Raw genomic sequence first — 23,431 nt, forward strand, 5'->3', positions numbered from 1 at the left:
GTAAATTGGCGTCATGAAACAGGTTCCTGAAAGGTCCCCAAATCACTATTCCAAGGATTTAAACCATACTTTCCCCCATTCCATTTAACCTCCAGATCATTCAAGCTTTTAAAAAACAGGTCAATTTCATATTCAGTTCATCAGCCCACAACTCAATTGGCTCATATCAGTTCAAAGACCCAGAAAACACAATCTCTGAGTTGTTCTGTATTATAGTTATGATGAGCTGCATTATGACCATCTGCTTCTCTTTCTTTTTTAGATAGTTTACCATAAGTAGCATGCACTCATGCTATACCACACACCTCAAATGCCATTGTAGCCGTAAGTTTATATCCAATGTATTCAAGACCCACAGACTGATGACGGTGAGATATGTAAAACCAGGGGGTGGGAGTCGCCCATCCAGAGATTTTTCATTTTTTTTTAATATTAACTAAGACACTCAATATTGGTTTCTCTTGTTAGTTTTTCAAAATTTTTTAAAAAGATGCTCAGTTACTGTTTTGTTGGGGTTTTTATATTTTGTGTTTGTTTTTGTATTTACCTCTTTTGTATAGGTAGGGAATTTATAGGGAAATATGTACTGTATGGAATAAATTTTAAGAACTAAAATATATTTTATTTTAAATAAATTAACGGATCTTTGATCTTACAGCTAAATCACTGATTATATATTTGCAGAGCCGACTTAAAGGATGAAAGAAAATTCTATCAAGGGTGTTACTTTTGACTTCAAAGCCTTTTAAATAAAGTCTTTTAACTACCTGTGGAAAAAAATATAAGAAAAAAAAAAGCTAGAATCATGAGGTATTTGACTTCGGTCAGGACTGCCTCTTGACAAAATCGTCGGGATGGGATCGGACATAACTGAGAACTGAGTACCTTTCATCCAAACAGTTACTGTGGGGTAGATTCCAATTCATGGAACTACCAGGTGTGCAGAGCCAAACTGAACCGAGTGATATAGGGCCTGCTAGGCTGTGTGAGGTTACAAAAGCAGACCACCAGGTCTGCCTTCTGAGGTACCACGATGTGGGTTCAGATGATCGTTTAAGTTATGAATTGAGCACTTTACTGTTTGTGCCACCCAGAGATGGCATGGAGGAAAATAGCTTTTCACTGTTTAGTGTCTTTCCCAAACGGAAACGGGTGCTTACTTGTGTCCTGCCTTTTCTTATATTACTTGGGTTAGTCTGAGTACATTAGAGAAATAAATCCACTGAAACTGAAATGTATAAAATAGAGCTTTAGATAAAGGGTAAAAGCACATGGAGAAAAAATCCCAAACCTGTGCAGCCCAAGTCTACAAGTCCAACATTAGCGCATATGTCACACCCCAATCCACTATGTCCTCCTCCATCTTAACAAACACATGCAGTGATGGTAGCTGCAGGTGGAAAGAACTGCCCATCTGGGTTTCTGAGGTTGTTAACTCTTTACTGGAATTAAAAGCGCCTTTGGTGCGCCTGGAGCGGCTGTTGTTTGTAACCACTCAGCCACGAGGGCTCCATCTCCTTGTGCAGGACTACTCGTGATTTATTATCTACTCCAATGCCGATCAAAGGGTGGTACATGGGTCGGTGATAATCTGTGACCTGTTTAAAATCTGTCCATTTGTGGCTAGGTACAGAAAGGAAGGTCAGGGTGCAGGTCACTGCTCTGTCATGTAAAGGGCAAAGCCGCAGCAGGGTTTCTAGAGTAAGGACACACTGAGGATGATGAAATACACCACTGAAAACCTTATGCTAATCATGGAACCACTGTCAGGTAGTGGAGGACTAGTAAACCAAGGCAGAACCTTGTCAGAGAGAGGGCCAGATGACGAACCCTTCTGGTCAGATTAAAGGAGAGGGCCAGTGACAAAGAGCCAGGCCGTTTGCAAGACGCATGGCCACGGGGGCTGCAAAGATGGGTTCAAACATCAGAAAGATATGAGGGTGGCCCAGGACTGGCAGACTCATAGTGACCCTATAGGACAGGGTACAACTGCCCCTGTGGGTTTCCCAGACTGTCACTCTTGACAGGAGTCGACACCCTCATGTTTCTCCCAAGGAGTGGCTGGGGGTTTAAGACTACTGTCTTTGTGGTTAACAGCCCAAAAGTACCAGGGCCTCTAGAACTGCAGAATCCCAGGTCCCACCCTGAACCCACAAAATCAGAATCTGCCTCCCACCCTGATTTCCAGGAACCTGGGTAAGTGCATGCATGTGAAAGTTTAAGAAATACTGCCTTAGAAACCATTACTTTCCTGATCAACTTCCTCCTGCCAGGGGTGCAGAAATGGAATTCCATTGGTCCATGCTCCCCTAGAAGCATATTGAGGTCTCAGTGCTCCTATATCCTGCCTGTCGTCCAGATTTCCTGATTCTCACCTGGACTGTGGTCCCTACAGAAGGGTATTGGTGAGTCCTCAGTATGAACAGCCCCAAATTAGGTCTAGAGACACAGCTCCCATTTCAGAGTAGTAGAATCCACAGTTTACTGTAGAATTAATGACTTTTACTGGCTTGGGGTAGGGTCTAGTGGGAAACGTGTTTCAGCAAGAGATAATATGTATTCCAGATGTACACAATGAATTTGTCTTGAGACATATTTATGCCTGTAGTTGTTATGGAGTCTCTTTATATCCCATGCAATGTTAATCTTTTTGAAAATTTATATTTGCTTTTTATTACCCAGATATATAAGTGATTTATAGCTAGGTCTGATGGATTGGAATCAGATGACCAAGCCTGGATTAACCATGGGTCCTGGTGACCATTAGTCAGTTCTTTCTGTTAATGATATTTTCACCTGAGTGAATGCATTCAAGACTTTTCTTCTCTTAAGATAAATAAGCAGGTGGGTATCATTTTGCTATGCTGGCACTTCCTTGTGCTGTTTTAAGTTCACCCAGCAATTTTTAAAAAGACAGACATATTGAAACTGTCATACACTGAATAATTCATGTGGAAAAATGGGGGGAGTGCTAAATAGAGGTGACTCGTGGTACAGTCTTATTTACTGCTTGTTAGAAGGTACTGTGATCTTGTATACATAAACACTAGAAACCAGAAGAGAGGAAATGGTGGCTCCATGGCACAATTCTCACTAGTCATGAAGGAAATTTGGGTTTGATTCTTGGCCAGTGTGCCTCCTGTTACAGCTACCACCTATCTGCTAGTGGAGGCTGGCATATTACTATGATGCTGAACAGATTTCAGCAATGGTTTCAGCCTACAGTCAGACTAGGAGGGAAGGCCTGGTGACCTCCTTTCAGACACCAGCCACTGAAAACCTCCCAGCTGACAAGGGGTCAAATCTACAACCCACTGAAGGAACGGGGCAGGACCAGTGGGCATTGTGTTCTGTAGCGCATGGAGACCGCATGAGTCAGGAGCTGACTGACTTGAAGGCAATGGGCCGCAGCCCTCTCTCGGAAGGCAGTGGTTGGAACACATAGGTGTCCTTCATGTGGCCCCATGATCATCAAGCCTAAGTCACACAACCAACTCCGGGAAATGAAAGATACCCAGGGTACCAGGAATATTTGAAGGACCTGGTGTAAATTGGTTCAGTCCAGGGGAGTTCTGGAAGCCACTGAGGTAAGCTTCCTGCTGAAACCACTAACTTAGCCCAGTGCAAGTGGATGGGTGTCTGCGCATGCACCCAGCCACCATTAGTGTTTTGTTGTTGTTGTTGTTGTTGCTGCTGTTCACGTCCATAGAGTCGATGCCAATTCACAGTGAGCCTATATGACAGGGTAGAATTCCCCCTGTGAGTTTCTGACACTGTGACTCTTTATGGGAGTAAAAAAAGCCTCATCTTTCTCTTGAGGAGTGGCTGGTGGTTTTGAATGGTTGATCTTGCTGTTAGTCCATTGCGTAACCAGGTGCTGTCAATTTGGTTCCAACTCATGACCATTCTATGTGCAGCAGAACAAAACAGCACGCTTCCCTGCGCCATTCTCACAGCCATTCCTAAATTTGAGCCACTGTGTCAACCCATCTTGTGGAGGTTTGTCCTCCTTTTGGCTTGGCCAAGATGCTGCCCTTCTCCAGGGACTGGTCCCTCCTGATAACACCCAAAGTACATGAAGCCAAGTGTCACCATCCTCGCTTCTAAGAATCAATCTGGCTGTAGTTCTTCCAACATAGATTTGTTTGTTCTCCTAGAAGTTCTTTGGTGTATTCAATATTCCTCACAAGGACCGTATTTCAAATGCATCAATTCTTCTCTTGGGACTTCCTTATGCATTTTCCAGCTTCCACATGAAAATAATCATGCCTTGAGTCAAGATGCTCCTGGGTTCTTAAGGTGACAAATTTTCTCAATGCAATTTGTCCAGTGATTTCTTGACAGATGTTTCCATGAGCGCTGGTTGTGGATTGGTCCAAGTAAGATGAAATGCTTCACCATTTCTATCTTTTCTCTGTTTCTCATGTTGCTTATTGGTCTAGTGGTGAGGATTCTTGTTCTCTTAACCTCGAGTTGTAATCCATACTGAAGACTATCATCTTTGAACTTCATCAGTAAGTGCTTCTACTCCTCTTCCCTTGCAGCAAGCAAGGTGAGTCGCCTGCATATCTCAGGTTGTTCTCAAGTCTTCCTCCAATCCTGAAGTCTCCAATTCAGCCATTCAAAACTCAAAACAGCTCAATGCCATGGAAGTCAGGTCAATTCTGACTACAGCAACCCTGTAGGCCAGGGAAGAACCTCCCGGAAGGTTTCCAAGACTGTAATCTTTCTCACTTGAGATAGCTGGTGAATTCCAAGTGCCGTCCTATTGATTAGCAGTCATGCTTAACCAAGACCCTACCTGGATTCCAAGTGTGACCTAGCAGCCACAGTTTTCTTCTGAGACCAACGGGGTTGTTAGGTGTGAATTCTCGACCCACGGTGGTCCAGCAGACCTGCTCAGTATTCACCCAGGTGCAAAATCCATCAAGAGGATGCATTGTCATTACTTTTTTAATCATGTAACACACCCAGGTGTAGCAGCAACCCAGCTTTCTAATATCTCCCTGGTTTTGATAAATATGTCACATTCCCTGATAACTCTTCCAAATCCTTTAATATCCCGCAGCTCAGTCCCTGATGTCTGGCTGTAACAAAATGTGTGAAGGGAGACCAAATGCCAATAAATTCTCCCTGTCTGCCTCAACTCAGCACATAATCAGCTCCAAGGTAAATGCATGGTAAGTCAGCTATGCGCTGGCGGGGTGGGGAAGAGGGTGGGATGAACCCACTTTCAGTTTTGTCTTCTTATGGAGCTGACCAAAAGGACTTCTAATTTCAGTCTATTAGGAGAGTGAGAGTTAGGGTTTCCCCCCTCACCCCCATTTTTTCCTTTCCCTTTTTGTCCCTTTCCCCTTGGAAGATCAGCCTGCTCTGCTGTTCTGAAAGGGTTGTCTGCTTTATGCTTCACTCTCCACTCCATTAAATCACCTTTCCTCACATTAAATACAGGTCTTCAGGGTGGTCAGAGAGCTTCGCTCTGAGGGATGATGTTATAATGAGGACGACATGTATGAAATATCATTTTTCAGCTCAATCCCAGGCAGACCACGGGGAAGCATGAATGGGGAGGGGGAGATGTGTACCTCACTTTAGACAAGAGTCAGGCTTCTGAGAGGGCAGTCTCAACCTGGATGGCTGCAGAAGGCTTCTTTACCTCAATCACTCATTCATTCAAACAGCTTGCTACTTACTTATTAAGTGCCAGGCCTTGGGACTCTTTCACTGAACAAAAGAGACAAAAATCCCTCTTCTGTCAAGAAGCTTCCATACACAGAGGCATTCAAACCCTTCCTGGGGAATGTGTTTAAAGTCCAATTTACATGAAAGCAGAGGAAGAGCCTGATGTGAGGGACTTCAGACACCCACACACACAAATCATCCAGGAGACACTATTCACTGGAGTTAAATAATTTTTGATTTTTTTCCCCATGAGCTCTCTTTTTTTTTTCTTTCTGAGAGCAATTGTCCTTGGAAGCGATTAGCTGTTATCACTGTCTAACACCTTAGTGTGTATTTATTAATTGGCTCCTTTTCCTGCCTAGATAGGAGGGGCCTCCAGGGCTGCTAAAAGACAGAAAAATCCCCAAAAGGCAGCAACAAGAGATGCAGAAGACAATTGTGGCCCGTGTTTCTCATTTGAGTCTCTGGGGGGCCATTTGGTAAAGATGCAGATTACACACACACACTGCCCCACCGCCCCCACCCAATATGGCCCTACTAAATAAGGATCCTACCCCACCATCTGTCCGGGAGCCCCTGAACTGGCCCTTCCCATGAAACAAGCCAGGGCCATTGAAAGTGAATCTTTAGGCAAAAGACCAGTGACTTAGGCTTTCCAAACCAGGATAAAGCCCATTTGCTAAGCACTTGCATATTAAAACCAAAAGGTTGATGCTTCAAACCCACCCACAGGTTCCTAAGAAAGCAGGCCTGACAATCTGATACTGAAAGGTCACAGTCTTGAAAAGGATCCCTGGTGACATATTGTCCTGCTACCCATAAGGCCAGCAGTTCAAAACTACCAGCTGCTCTGAGAGAGAGAGCTGAGGCTTTCTACTGTAAAGATATGTAGTCTCAGAAACCTACCAGGGCAATTATACTCCGTTGCCATGAGTCAGAATTGACTCAATGGCAGTAAGTGAGTGGATGGGCTGGAATTGATTTACACCAACTAACACCAAGAACAACTATTTTGGGCGGCAGTGCCATTCTTCTCCTTTATCTAGAATCTGAACTCTCAGCGTCATTAACAATTTAGACAACAGACAAATAATAATAAACTACAGAAGGATAAAGAAAAGCTAACGAAGTTACTTCTGTTTGAGGTTTAGTTGTGTTTTTAGCAAAAAATATGAAATATGAAGGGACTTGCTGAAATTAAATATAAACCTATTTTGCAACCCCAAGTCTTTCTTGCCAAAAAATAATGTCTCACAATAGGAATGGCCTCTGCACTGCCAAGAAAGCATGGCTTCTGCGTTGGATCAGATCAAGATAGGTATAATACCCTGTATTGAGATCACAAAAGAATGTAATGCAGTGCCTTGTAGACAGTCTCATGTACATACACAAAATATTTTCTAAGAGTCTTCAGGAGGCTGTGCTACAGCCTAAGTAGGCTGAATTGCAGCCTAAAACAGAGAGAGATCCATCTCAAAGAGATGTGGGGATAGGCTTTCATAAAATGGAGTGCATCATGTAATCCAATGCAAGGGAAACCCAGTAAGTTTGGGAAGGAACTGCATTGGCTTGGACTAAACAGCCAGAGATTGTGCCACATAAAAAGAAGGAAGACAATTGATAAAGCAACCCAGACATTATTGTGGAAAAGGAAAAGAGACTTAGAAGACAATCAAAAGCTACAAGGAACCTCTCTCAGGGAGAATGTCCTGTGGCTTCAACTTGTGTGCTCTGGGGGATATTCGGCAGTCACATATAAAATTGTGTATTCAATTTAATCCCTTTAAGGGATTTATTCATGGGCCGTCACCCCAACTATCCTGACAAAAAATCTATCTTGAAAATCACCCTGCAGTGAGGAAGTTAAAGGTAAGAACATGGTACGATCACATGGAGGAAAATTGGGGAGCCAATGCAACAGCAAGAACCAAGGCCCTAGACCTATGAACCAAAGCAAACCCGTCTTGCCCGGTCTTGCTGCCTTAGCAGCTTTGGTCAATGCCATGTGGAGCGGAGTTGAGCTGCCCTGGTCAAACCTTCCTCAAATTACAGAATTGTGAGCAAATAACACACTGAGTGGGATTGAAAGTCACTAGGCAGCAGTAGGTAAGTAAAACATATGGGTCTACTATTACCTATCTGTAAAAAGTCTTTGGCAACTGGTTTATGGAAGACCCAGGCCCTGATTACCTCCCATAAACGTGTATTCTTTATCATAGCCACGGACGCTCATGAAAACATGACAGTTGTGCTCAGGAGAGGAAAAGGCGGGATAAGAACTGAGAAAGACGGTCATGTGACCTGGATATTGCTCGAACACTCCATTCTCCTCGGTGTCTTGGAAGAAGTAGAGGGATGAGAACCTAAAGCTGTAAACATTGTGTGGATTAGAAACATGTTAAGTTTGGGGTGAGGGCAGAAGGTGCAGTTTTAGTCCTATAAAGAGTTCCAGTCTCTAAAACCCACATGGGGAGTGTTACCCTGTCCTATAGGGTCACTGAGAGTCTAAAGGGATTCAACAGCAGTGAGGTTATTTGTTTTTAGATTCGTTGGCTGATTTGTTTCATGGCTGAGGAAAGTGGAACCCAGAGAGGTGAGATGCCTTGCCAAGGATATACAGTGAACGACTGGCAAAGCCAGGGTGGGAACCCAGGCCACCCACTCTGGAGTCTGGCCCTCCCCGACTTTTGACCCAGCCTCTCAGGAGCTCTGATTTATCACAAGTAATTTTCCCCGATGTATTTCGTCATCCTCAGTGTGTCCTTAGTCTAGAATCCCTGCTACGCGCTTTGCCCTTTACATGACATTGCTGGAATTGGAAATAGCAGTGACCTGCACTCTGACCTTCTTTTCTGTACCTAGCTACAAATGGACAGATTTTAAAAAGTTCACAGTTTATCACCGGCCCATGTACCACCCTGGGAGCAGCATTAGGGTAGATAATAAATCACGAGTAGTCCTGCACAAGGAGATGGAGCCCTCGTGGCTGAGTGGTTACAAACACCAACCGCTCCAGGTGCAAAAAAGGCGCTTTTAATTCCAGTAAAGAGGTAACAACCTCAGAAACCCAGATGGGCAGTTCATTCCGCCTGTAGCCAACCTCACTGCATGTGTTTGTTAAGATGTTGGAGGACACAGTGGATTGAGGTGTGACAAATGCGCTGATGTTGGACTTGTAGACTTGGGCTGCACTGGTTTGGGATTTTTTCTCCATGTACTCTAATGTACTCAGACTAACCCAAGTAATATAAGAAAAGGCAAGACACAAATAAGCACCCGTTTCCGTTTAGAAAAGTCACTAAACAGTGAAAAGCTATTTTCCTCCATGCCATCTCTGGGTGACACAAACAGTTAAGTGCTCAATTCATAACTTAAATGATCATCTGAACCCATACCGTGGTACCTCAGAAGGCAGACCTGGTGGTTTGCTTTTGAACCCTCACAGAGCCTTGCAGCCCCTATCTCACAAGGTTCAGTTTGGCTCTGCACACCTGGTAGTTCCATGACTTGGAATCTACCCAACAGTAACAGTTTGGATGCAGGTATACTCAGTCCTGAGTTATGACCGGCCCCATCCTGATGATTCTGTCATGAGGCAGTTCTGACCGAAGTCAAATACCTCATGATACTAGCTTTTCTTTTCTTATTTTTTTACACAGGCAGTTAAAAGACTTTATTAGGAAGGCTTTGAAGTCAAAAGTAACACTCTTGATAGAATTTTCTTTCATCCTTTAAGTCGGCTCTGCAAATATATAATCAGTGATTTAGCTGTAAGATCAAAGATACGTTAATTTATTTAAGATAAAATATATATTAGTTCTTAAACTTTATTCCATAAAGTACATATTTCCCTATAAATTCCCTACTTATACAAAAGAGGTAAAAAATAAAAACAAACACAAAATATAAAATCCCCAACAAAACAGTAACTGGGCATCTTTTTAAAAATTGTAAAAAACTAACAAGAGAAACTAATGTGTGTATTTGTTAATATTAAAAAAAGTGAAAAATCTCTGGATGGGGGACTCCCACCCCCTAGCTTTATATATCTCACCTTCATCAGTCTGTGGGGCTTGAATACTATGGATATAAACTTACAGCTACAATGGCATTAGATGTGTGTGGTATAGCATGAGTGCATGCTACTTATGATAAACTTTCTAAAAACAGAAAGTGAAGCAGAGGGTCATAATGCAGCTCATCATAAGTGTAATACAGCACAACTCAGAGATTGTGTTTTCTGGGTCTTTGAACTGATATGAGCCAATTGAGATGTGGGCTGATGAACTGAATGTGAAATTGACCTGTTTTTTAAAAGCTTGAATGATCTGGAGGTTAAATGGAATGGGGGAAAGTATGGTTTAAATCCTTGGAATAGTGATTTGGGGACCTTTCAGGAACCTGTTTCATGACGCCAATTTACTTCCAACACTGTGGATAGTGACACACATTCAATGAAGCAAGTGCTTGACTGCCAACTTTGAGCCGGCTCTATTACTGCCTACGCAGCCTCTCCAGACATTTCCTTGCAAACTGGCATATTTTTTTAGCCAAGTAAGCTTCTAGTGGCTTATTTTTTCAATTTCCATAAACCACATTATTTAATAACAATTTTTAATCTCCACAAATGAAAATGTGGTTATAAAGTATAAACACCAGGGTTATTGGGTAAAAGGGACTGCAGGACACAGGGTACTAGGAAATTCAGAAGCCTAGGGATTTGGGTGGAAACACTGATTGAGGCACACTAAGACACCGCTTGACGTGGAATAGCCCTCATGTGGACCTACAACGTGTGATATCTAGGCAGTGAGCCCTCCTACTCAGTCACAATCACCGACTCCTCAGAACTGTTTTGGAGTCAGGAGAGACTGCATATAATGTCCCCAGAAAGGATCAGTGTCTAGGCTGGAGTCTGAACGCATCAATATATTAAAGATACTTGCTTCTGTTTGCATCACTTTTATCCCTATCATTCTTCTCATGCAGCCAAAACTCAGTCCCAGGCGGATGGCAACTACAGTAACCACACTGTTCTGTCTGACTTCTACGTTATGACACATAGACCATCTGAATAAACCCTTTGATTCTGTGTCCCTCTCCTTCCCATAGACAAAAGTGCAGCCAGCACCAGACCTTAAACCTGCAGACTAAAGGTTTGTCAAAAGTCTAGAAAGAACAGTCAATACCCTGAAAACCTAGCCTGCAGAAGAGAAGACGCAGAATCAAAAGCTACAACTGAAAAAAAAAAAAAAAAGCTCCAGGTGGGTGTCATTCAGACAACCAATTCCAATGAAAACACTTGAGCTTCTCACAGTGTAAAATTACTTTTACTTCTATACTATTGTAATTCAAACAGTTTCCCATATCTCACCTCCAAATGTAACTCCAGCAGATTCAAGTATATTAAGGAAGAGGCAATTATTCTGGTGTTTTCTCTGCACCGATTATGGAGCATCAAAAAGTTTTACTATTCTCAGCTCATGCCTTAGATTTTCAACTATTTGAATGTGAAGGAAATCTTAACATGCCGCGTTTCACTGGCTGCCTTCTGTGTTGCCTCACCCAGATTTACGTTTTTCATTTTGAGAGTGCCTCAACATGGTTTTTTTTGTTTGTTTGTTTTGGTCAAGGGGCATTGTCATTTTCCATCTTCAGATACATATGGGAAATTTTACATCCTGCATGTTCCCGTATACAATAATTACATTAAACAATGGAGCTTTCTGTATCTTCCTGTTTTTCACAACAGGTTATGCTCACTCATATTGTTAGCTTATCATGCCAAATGTCCAAAATGCACAGGTGGTGTTAATTGAAGGGCGGAATGATTCATGCATTGGTCACTTTAGCATTGCAAGTTCTTGAGCATCTTGATTTTGAAATTCAGTAAAGTGAGATGATGCCTTAGCCAGTTAAATGTTACTCCTTCCAAACTTCACGTACACTCAGACATATCTGAGCAGAAGCCACATTATCTACTTGAAACAGCTTTGGGTGCTCCCCAGCTATATGCAGATGCCCACCAAATATGAGATTATTTTGCTTTCTCTGACTTTGCTCTTAATAGCAGTCAGCCTCATTCCATCTCTTTTGTAGATGGTTGTGGATTCTGGGGGGCCTATGGCATAATGGTGGGCTTATGAGATTAAAAAGATCTTTTAGGGAAGTTTTCTTGATGTGCATTTAATATTTAATTACAACTCTCTTTTATACACGTGTGTCTGTGGATTTCAACATTTCAGTGCACAGATTAGCAAATTCCCATAGCGGAGTGAACCTCCCTTCTGTCATCTGGTCCCAAGTATTCTTGATATTGGTCAGGAGTGTTACCTGGAGTTGTCTCAGCAGGTTTCCTGCCATGGGCAGTAGAGCTACCACAGTGGTCAGCACAGCAGTTCTCGCTGACCAGGCACTGCAGTCCTTATCCAGGCTCCTGTCCTCACTTCTTTCTTCACTTGGTCCAGAGCTGATGGGTCCTTAGCATTCCTGCAGGTCAGCTTTCTCCCTGAGGTTAGTTTTATGTCTGGACTCACACTGACTCTCCCTCACTGTGAAAAACTTTGGAGGTAGAGAGTGCTACAACTTGAAGACAATCTGAATTGGGTACAGTGGAAGGAAGTATGATCTATAGATATAGATAATTATATAGATATTATATTGAGATATATTCCGCAATAAAATACTGATTAAGAAAGAAATCTGCCTGAAAGACAATGAAGGTATTGAACAGAGTGTAGGCTTCACTCTTTCCACATGAAGAGAAAGATACTTAAAGCAGACTTCTATTCAAAATAATTGAAGCAAGAAAGTAAAAGTTATTTGTCCCATGTAAAGGAGGGAATTGTCAAGTCAGAATTCTTTTTGATGGGTGTCTGTGATGTGTGTGATAGGAAAGCTTACAGCTGTTGGCAATTGTTGAACATGATGATAATCTAAGGCCACTGAATCATTCATGAAAAGAATTGTTGAAAATTTATTTTGTTGCCTATACATGTACCATGAGAAAAATAAATTAAAAATGAAAGATAATTTCTTCATGCATAATCAGAAACTGATGGAAAGTCTTGCTGGTACAACACTTCAAAACACTAGCTAAAATATTGAGCTGGAAAAGAGATTATGATATAAGCCAGAAATTTGAAATTAAAAAATTGTTAGCAATGGAATAGTCTTTATTTAATATTTAATTATTTTCTCATTTTTTTCTCCAAAACCATTTTATTTGGTGCTTATAATCATATCAATTCTTAGTTTAAGTGCATCAAGCAGCATTGAACAATTGTTACCAGAATCAGTTTCAAAACACCCCCTTCCTTCTTGAACTCCTTGGCATTAGCTCCCTTTTATCCCCGCCACCCCCTACTGTAGGCCCCAGAATCTCTTATTCTCTTTGCTATCTCGATGTGTTCATCAATTCTGGGTGTCATCTAATGTAAAACAGATAAACAAAGAACAAAAATTCAAGAATGTTACCGCCCATGACAAAAATACATCTGAGATAAACCCAAATAGGAATTGGAAATTGAAGAAGCAGGCAGTCCAAGTGCAGTCTGCTGCCCTTCCCCAGAGTCCATCACAGACCCAGGTGTGCTTAGGACCAAATGTGTCAGGCTGGCTACTGGAATGTGATGACCTTGCTGTCTGACTGCCTTTCCCAAGGCTTCTGGATCTAAAATTACTCTTTAGTAGCTGGCATCCTACAACACACCTACCTTCTTCTGAACATAAGCCAACATTCCCCAAACTGATTGTTACATACATTACATGGAATATACAAAACAACAACAACAAAACCATATCACTGCCTTCCAGTAGATTCCACCTTATAGCACAGCCTTCCAGTAGATTCCACCTTATAGCACAACCTTATTTCTCTATCTCTGCTGTTGAGGAGGGAACACTGTTCTTCACTTTCAGCACAAAGGAGGGATGCTTGCAAACCTCCATTCCTGCACTGGCCACAGTGTGAAACCACTGGCTGTGGAGACTGGTGCCCATTCCTGATGATGAGCCGGCTCTGTCTCTTCTCTCTGTGAGAAAACTATTGCATCCAATGCCTGTGAATAAGGTGTGCTTTTTCTGGTGACCTCAGACATTGGTTGAACGGAAATATTCTGTTAAGTCGTCCTTACACTATAAAAGAAGGGGGAAATGCAAATGGATGGAAGAATAAGGTTATTTTTATCAAGCTACTTTGTAAATTGAAGCACAACCAGAAAAAATATCTTTAAAAGGAAAACCATTAACATGTTAATAAATATAAACAATATCATAAATGATGTCACAGAAAAGATGAGATTATTAACCTAAAAACACAATGTAGGAAATTCTATGAAGACCATGGTAATGGGAAAAAAAAACAATTCCTGACAATAGTATTAAATATGTTTAAACAAAATACAGAAAATAAACTAACGGACATAAGCAACCAAAATAAGATTCAAATTGGAAACACAATTAACGTAACTCACTGGCACTGACTCATAGTGACTGTCTAGAGTAGAGTAAATCTGCCTCTTAGAGTTTTAGGCACTGTAAAACTTTTTTAATTGAGAAATTGGCAATTTTACTATGAAATATATAATAGATAATATTATATCGATGTTAGATTTCTTATTTAATTTTCAATATTATTTTGTTAAAATAATTTTTGAAAGTATTCAAAATAAAAATATTTTAAAACCTTTTTTCAAAACTAATATGTTTTAACATTTTATTTCTTTCAAACAAAAACCCTTTTATTAAGACCTAATCCAGACATCATCCCATTCTACAGTTAAATTGTATCCAGCAGTGTTTTAGAGTTAGAAAACATGTTTTTTCCTTCTTCAACTCCTATTAACTCCCCCATCTCTCTTGCTGAAACCCCCAGGAACCCTTATTCTGTGGAGTCACCCACCCTGTGCTTCATACATTAAGAAACATATAAAAATATATGAGGATCAAAAGTGCTACCAACAATAACAAAACACAGCAGAAATAATCCCTTAAATTTGTAAAAATCACATAAAATATTAAAACCCAGATTCAGCACAAAATTCATAAAAGGAGAGATCAAGTGAAAAGTTTTAACCATCAAAGTCAGATGTGTCACTCTGAAATTCTATAGTCATCTCTCCAATACTCTCTGATCACCAGGTTTTTCCACCCCTCAGTTACGGTCAGAGGAAAATCACAGGAGGTGTATTCCCTGTGGAGATCCTGCAAATGTATTTTGAGCTTCCACTGTCATCCATGGCCTTCTGCATGCCAGAATCTCACAAGTTAAGCTCTGATACTATTTAAAAATTTTTGTTTTTTAAGCTCTGATACTATTGGCTTCTTTGGATTTGGATTATATAATTTACATTCCTTCTAAATCTTTTTAAAGCCTCATCTGTCTCCCTTGGAGTGGCTGATGCTTTTGAACTGCTTACCTTGTACTTAGCATCCCAATGTAAAATCCACTATGCCACCAGGGTAGTGGAGTTGTAAATAACCTTTATTTGCATATATTATATATTAGTTATTTATTATACTTTGTTCTCCTGATTGAAAAACATATAGCTGTAATTTAATTAGGACTGGTACATTTATTAAATTTTAAATGTTAAATAATTTTAAAATTATTTAACATTTAAAATTTTAAAAAACGGTTTCGGATTATTTTAGGTAATTACACTTAGCTGACCATTCTGCACCTCAGGCCATCAAAGATGCTGGGTGTTTTTGAGTCACTTTTACTCATGAAGACTTACAGCAAATAAGTAAACTTCCAAGTCCTGAACCATCCTCACTTGCTCTTAAGTTTGATACCATTTTTGCAGCCACTCTGTCTGTGCTTCTAACTGAGCGTTTTCCTCTGTTTTGCTGACACTCTACCAAACAGGATGTCCTTTCTCTAGGAACCAGTTCCCCTGATCACAGATTCAAAATACGTGTGAAGTCACACTATTCTCAGTTCTAAAAAGCATTCTGAGATATGAGTGTGGAATGTCCTCCTCTTATGACACATTTGCTTTCTTTTGGAAATCAAAGTTTTCATTCCAACAAGCGTTCACTTCCTTGGGACTCCAATGAGTAATCTTACAAAGGAGTCCGCGAACCAGACAGCTCATTCCAGTTCACCTGTTCCCCTCTGTGCCTGGAACACTTGTTTTTGCATCAAGGGAGACAGTGGAGAGCAAGCATTATGAAGGATATGCCACAAGTTTAGCCCCAGAAGTCACCCATTTATTTTCTCAGACTTAGAGCTCTTTAGTCAATTATCACACACAGTGCACAGGGAGCATTGTAGAAAGAACTCCAGAGGCCTGCCCGGGCTGTAATAGATCAGCGAGCTCAGGACATTTGAAATCATGCTTTGCACTCATGAATCTGTGCATGCCTGTATTTCATTGTCAACAGATTTTGAGTAACAGATAGGATGAGAATGACCATGATAATCAGTTTGTAGAGAAGGAAAATCGGTCATACAAGATGAGTATGAAGGATCAGAGTAACTTTAATATTTGTTCCTCCGTTCAAGTATGCAGGGAGGAAATTTAAAAGCCTGTAAATTTAGAGGTGAGTGGAGAGAAAAAAAATTGTCCCTGGTGTGGCTGAGAGGTAAGAGAGGAAACCCTCATTCAACAGGAAATCCTCCCTGTCATTCATGTGTCTGTCTAGGACTGGGTGTGTGTGTTCAGTGGGTCCTGCACGCCCCCTGCTGCCCAATGTGTTCCCTGCAGGGGAGGCTTGTGTCGGCTCACACTGACTTCCCTCACTGTTCCTTGCACAGTAATACATGGCGGTGTCCTTAGCAGTCACGGAGCTCAGCTGCAGGGAGAACTGATTCCTCCATGTGTCTCTGGTGATGGAAAGTTGGCTCAGGAATGACGGGTTATAATCTGTACCACCATCATAATCTCTGTATCTCATCCACCAAAGTCCTTTCTCTCAGGTCTGGCAGATCCAGTTCCAGTCGTAACCAATGCTGGTGATGGAGACACCAGAGACAGTGCAGGTGAGGGACAGCTTCTGGGAGAGTTTCACCAGTGCTGGCCCTGACTCCTGAGGCGGCACCTGGGACAGGACGCCTGTAAATAAAAATAATTGGAATATGTCAGTCACTTGCAGTTACAACCATCCTCATAGAATCAACACTGATATATGAGACCCTCAGGTTGGGGAACTGTCACCAGGCACAGAACTCACAGAAATGGCATCTTTAGACCACAGTTCTGCTTTCCCAAGGGACCCACAGCCCTGTCAGAAGAGAACTGATAGCTTTCAGTACCCAAGGCTGGGATTTTAACCTAGTGCCTGCAGAATGATTTGCATAGGAGGGAACCCTGTGTTTATCAATAGAGGTTCTTTTGTTTCTTCTGAGGCCATTGTAGGGTAATTCTTCTTTTGAACTTATTTGTGTGTTAGGCTGCAATGAGAGATCTCTTTTCCTAAGAGGTGTGTGTGAATGGCCAAAGGAAAACCCAGCATTTCTGAGCCCAGTGTTCTCTCCCTCCAGCCTTCATTGCTCCTGCCCTGACTGAGGCTCCCGTATATCCTGTGTGTCGAGGACTGAACAGTATGGAATTATCCTGTGTGTCGAGGACTGGGCAGTATGGAGTTCCTTGAAACCATCAGGTCCACCCGAGAGTATCATCATTGCCCCACACTCTCCAACACCCATGTCTTCTTTAGACACTGATGCTGTGAGGCAGAACTATGGGCTGTCACTCTACGTGCCAAAGCCTCTCTCGACCCTTACAGGAAGTTGGAAGCTGCTTAAGGCTAAAGGGCATGCTCACATTCAGGTCTTTGTGAGAGGAAGCCGGCACACCTGGTTGAGACGCCATCTAGGTCAGATGGGCTTGATTCAGCCAATGGGTTTAACCAGTATGGTCGACCACGCCTCCCAACTGGGACCCTGAAAATGCCAAAAACTTTGAGACTACGCCTCTCTCCCAGCAGACACTCTGCAGTTCAGTGCCTCCCGGCACTTAATAATTTAAGTATAAATTATTTCAGGAATTGTAAAATCATGCTTTGTTTTGAGTTGTTTTCTCTTCAAAAGATATTTGGCGTCAGATGTGCACACATACAGTTTCAACCAACTGGCATTTGGGGAAAAATACAACAGTGGAGAGAAACGGAATGTGTTGAAAGAAGCACATTGAGGGCAGAATTTAATGACATTGAGAGAACACTGGGCCTTCTGGGATTGATTTCAACTTATCCCAAGTTTGATGTGTTTCTCCCTGTCTTCTCAGGAAGAACGATGGATTTTCATTTTCAGGGCAGGAAAATAAGAGATATTTGAACTGCCCTTCCGGAGGAGTTCCCGGAGAGGCTCTCGGCTTGGGTAAATTGGGAAAGTCTAGACACAAGAGGAAACAAGCACTCAGCACCCCTGTCCTTGCTCCCATGGCAAAAAACTGTGTCCCCTGTACCCTGAGCTCCCTCTGCTGCCCTCTTGGTCTCCTGATGCTTGAGATGTTTGTCCACGTTCCTTTCACCGTGCCTCCTGGTACTTTTCCCACATAATACATGCCAGTGTCTCCAGGTTTCAGATTATTGCTAAAACATGCTTAGCTGGCTGAGCTATCATGGTTGCAGTGTGTTGATTTTGAAGACGGGGCTGTTGCTAAAATTGTCATCACTAGGCTTCTTTGCCACATAACACACGCTTTGTTTCCCAGAGCCTGATAGATCTAGAAACTTGCTATCTGCAGACATGGCAGTGAGACATAGCCCTCTGAGAAAGCTTTCTGAGCCCATCACTGGTCTGTAGCAGCTCTACCTGCACTATTACACCTAGGAGTACAGAGGAGATCTAATTTAGAAGAGTTCTAAGATGAAAAGCACTGTGTTTGATGTTCAAGGTGCTCACAGGGTAAGACATCCATGTCACCAAGAAGAATCCAGAAGGGTGTCACCGCCACAGGTATCTCTGATCAACATGGGAAGAATATGAGTTTGAGTTGTGCTGCCATATTTTACACTGCAGGTGATCCACGTGTGCTGTGTTTGTGGAAGCAGAAGGTTGGCTCCGAGTAGGAAAGGCTGAGCAATGGCCCCTGGAGGGGATGTTCCTGACCCGCGTTCTGTGATTCAATCTCTCCTCTTCATCATTCACACTGACTGTGGACAAACAAGTCCTCCCTGAAAACCATGGGCAGTTTGGTAGAAATGCACGTGGTTGGCCTGAGCTGTGAGCCACAATGAAGGAAATTCCCGAGGATGCCATTTTCCTTGGTGACCTTCTTTCTTGGTAGCTCCATCCTATCCTAAGGACAAGGTTAGTCTATGAGAGATTCAGGCTATTGGGTAAAGTGAGGGTAAAATGATGACTATTTCTGAGCATCCACTTCTCTTAAAAAATAACAAAATGACATTTTATTGATAATTTATCCACATAATATACAATTCAGTAATTCAACCATATCAAAAGGGTTGTATAATCCTTACCACAATCAATTTTACATTATTTTCTCCCCCATAATCATTATCATTTATGTAACTTTTTATTTTGCAAAAATATACACAAGAAAGCAGTTACCAATTCAACAACTTCTACATGTGTGCTTCGGTGCCACTGACCATTCTTTTTATGTTGTTCAACTATTATTTTTATTCTTCTGTGAATTGCTACACACCCATTAAAATGAATTCACTGTCCCCTAAGCAAAAATTCTTCCTCCTTCACGCACAGTAAAAAGTTTGGTTTCTTTTAAAAAATAATTTTCTTGATATAATTTTCACACTTCCCTTGTTAAACCAGACCTAAAAAGAGTTCCGTATGCATCATCACAATCAGCTCTAATGTTTCCTCCTGCCTCCCGCACCCTCTGATCACTCCCCAATTACCTTCTCCCTCCCCTTCCAGATAAACCATTGCCTCAGTGGTTGTCTTTATGTATCCACTTCTTCTGTGCTCCAAACAGGAAGCAAATAACAGAAACTATAAACAAATACAGAAAGATAGAATAATAGCGCTGGAGGCTCAGGGAATCCAGGGTGGACGATACCTTCAGGACCAGGGGCGTGAGGGGCGAGGCTGGGAGAGTGGAGGGTGAGTGGGTTGGAAAGGGGGAACTGATTAAAAGGATCCACATGTGACCTCCTCCCTGAGAGATGGACTGCAGAGAAGGCGGGGAAGGGAGACTCCGGATAGGGCAAGATATAACAAAATAACAATCTGTGGATTATCAAGGGCTCATGAGGGAGGGGGGAGCAGGGACGGAGGGGAAGAAAAAGAGGACCTGATGCAGAGGGCTTAAGTGGAGAGCAAATGCTTTGAGAGTGATCAGGGAAAAGAATGTACGGATGTGCTTTATACAATTGATGCATGTATATGTGTGGATTGAGATAAGAGTTGTATGAGCCCCTAATAAAATGTACAAAAAAGAAAGAAAATGATTAGGGCAAAGAATATACAGATGTACTTTATACAATTGATGTATGTATATGCATGGATTGTGATAAGAGTTGTATGAGCCCCTAATAAAATATTTTAAAAATAAATAAATAAAGCATACAAAAAAGGGGGGAGCACCCACTTCTCTTCTCATTTCGTCCTCCTCATCTACCTTGGTGGTTGTGGAGTCTCACCTGTCACTTTCCAGGTACTCGATAGAAGTGCCCATGGTTTGTGACAAGATTTAGCTAGATCAGTGCTCTAGGTGATCTTATTCTGAGGACAGGATCTTATAACATGGCTCTGCGCAATCCTCGCCTTCATGGGGAGATCACTAAAGATAAGGGCATTAGAGCAAAGTGTGGTGAAGAAAGCAAATGGCGCAAGGCTATCGATTATCTGGGGTCTTAAAGGTCTTGTCATCAAACAAGCACCAGTCTAAGTGAGGCGTCAAGTAAGTCCACACTGAAGAAGCACATCAGCCTGTGTGATCCAAAGATGGTGACAACAAAATACAAATATGATGAAGGGAAAAGTTTCAGAGCTACAATTGTGAACCTCCAATTTGTTAAAGGCTAAGTGGACAGTGGGAACTCAAAGTCCATCTGGAGAATATCTAGTCATATTAGGCATTTGGCAGATCCTCTTGACAAGCTTTATTATCAGACAGAGATGACTGCAAACTTGATCATAGTGGATCAGACCATGGCATAATATGATACTTGGTCAGTTGACCTACCTCTTGACCCAACCTGAATTTGCTCTAGGGTCAAGTATTTCTCACTTGTTCTACAACAGATCCCCACCCACATCTGGACTTTAAAATACTGAAGGTGAACTTTCCTTTCTTACTCTTTACTTTCATTTTTATAATGTTTTTATTCTCTTCCTGCTGTTTTGTTTTTGTGTTTTATTGTTTCTATGTGTTTTATTGTTTCTATTGGGTTTCCAAGTGTGTTAAGCACAGAAGGAGTGGATACTTAGAGACAATAACTGATACATTGGTCTGGGGCATGTGGGGAGCAAAGGAGTCAGGAGGGTGAGGGGATTTGGGGAGCAAGCAATGAATGCAAGAGGGGGAGGGAACATAAGAATTTGTTATGATATAGGTATATATATATTTACAATTCTTTTAAAAAGTGATTTAACTATGCAAGTGTATTACATGTGAATATTATATTAAAAACCCCTACATTAAAAGCCATCAAGAAGGCAAAGCCCAGGATGATGTAGAATAGCTGCTGCTTCAGAGAGGGGTTCCTGCATAACCGAGGATGAGGCTCCCAAACCCAGTCCCAATGCCGGCTCCAGAGACACCACTCCAACTTTTCCAGTCCCGGCTCCAATGAGCTTGGCTGCTATGTCAATGTCCCTTGAGATGGTGCTGACTAGAAGCTTCGACAAGGGATCAGTGAGGTCAGGGAATGTGGGACTCTCGAGCTGATGAAGTGCTCATCTGTCAGTGTCTCCAGTTATTTCGGCACCTACACAGACAAGGGTCGAGTCAACAACTGGGAGGTGTTCCTGACCAGGGAAAGGGTGGAGATGAATTTGGTGCAGGCATACATTTTCAGGGGATGAGGAGTAGTGTCAGGGGAGTTGCTCTTGGTGCAGAGAAGATAGACAGCTCTACACCTATTCTTGATATGACTGAATTATTGAATTGAAGCATATGTACATGAAGTTCCAATAAAATTGTTTTAAGGAAGAATGTTGTCTGTTACTTATGCAGACCTTCAGATAGGGCTTTGGTTAATGGGCTCATGGCCAAGAGTCTCTCTTTGTGAATAAAATTCTATCAGCACATGGCTATGTCCTTCTCTACTGCTTGCTGCTATTTTCACACTCCATCAGTTGGGTTCAGTAATAGTCTCCAAGAGTATATGACCAGTGGAATCATAAAGTATGATTTTCAGGCCTTTTTCAAAAAAGAAATTTGCTGATCCTTGATCTAGGGGAAGAGTCAGGAAGAAAACCAGCAAGACTTTCAGAAATATATAATTTTAAACTATAATGATTATTTGACAGAATATAATATTTTAAAATTTTCACTTGAATGGATAGGTAAGAACTACCTACCATGGTTGTACAGTGGTGACTTGCCCAGTAGTTAAATGAAAAGTCAATCATTCAGACCCAGCAACTGCTCTGTGGGAGAAATTTTGGTAGAATAACCTCATAAGGAACTACAGGCTTGGTATTCTTATATGAGAAGTTCTCATCTGTCCTATAGGATTACTAGGAGTTGGAAATGATCAGTTTTAGCAGACTTTTAGTTTGGGTGAAAAGCAACTTTTTTCAATATATTATACTTGAATAAATGACACCAATTTTCAAACCACCAACTTTACAGCCATTAGTTGAGTCCTTAACAGTTAGCACTACCCAGGAACTTCACTGAGTCTGCCTGAAAGCTATTCGACTGTGGCAGTTAAGTGATTTCCTGTCAATTTGCAAAGGAATGAACTCTAGCCTGTCAATCAGTTTGCAGCTAAATGACCTAATTTGGAGGTGCAAATAAGATAAACATCTCACTAGAGGCCACATACATTCTCTCCATGCGAGGCATTCCTGTTCACAAGTCACATGGAGCTACGCAAATAGCAGCCAGAGCCTTGGAGCTGGAGGAGTCCCATGGAAACCCATGTTAGCACTAAGATGCTTTCAAGGCCACTGGATCCACAAGACCTTCCACCCACTAACTAGCCTGTGATCTGCCTGTGCTCAGCGTTGTTGCATATGTTGCATGAATCGAGAGGAATTTACAGATTGGTGTCAGCCATATGAACTACTATTGGACTTATAAGTTTGATCTGTCCTGGGCTGGTGTGCTTTCTCAATTTACAATTGCTGCTTCTATAAAGCTCTTTCTATACACCTAGAAGTGCCTATGAATTGATTTCTACAATCCACCCAGACTAACATACTGACCTCAAGACATATGCTGATCACCCCTGACAGAGTAATATACACTCCCTGTAGAACAAGCTCATTTGTTTGTTTTCCTCTCCAACAGAATGTTTTCTCTTCTTACAACTTTGAATCCACAAATATTAAGGGTAGGCACTGAATCATAAACAATATAGATTCCAAGTGGGAAACTATGAGATGAAGAACCCTGGATCAAAGTAAGAAACCTGACTTGAAACTCCCTCTCCAAATGCTCCAGAGTCAGAATGCTTCCTTCTTTTCAGGCCCTTACAGCACCCTACAATACACAGCTCCCTCCCTGCATGGGCGGTTCGTATCTGTACTCACACTGACTTCCCTCCGTGTGTCTTACCCACCGTAATACATGGAATTGTGATTGACTTTTAGACTGTCCATTCGCTGATACAGTGTGTTCTTGGCAATGTTTCTAGAGATGGT

This window comes from Tenrec ecaudatus, unplaced genomic scaffold, assembly GCF_050624435.1.
Source record: "Tenrec ecaudatus isolate mTenEca1 unplaced genomic scaffold, mTenEca1.hap1 Scaffold_44, whole genome shotgun sequence".
Classification (NCBI taxonomy): Eukaryota; Metazoa; Chordata; class Mammalia; order Afrosoricida; family Tenrecidae; genus Tenrec; species Tenrec ecaudatus.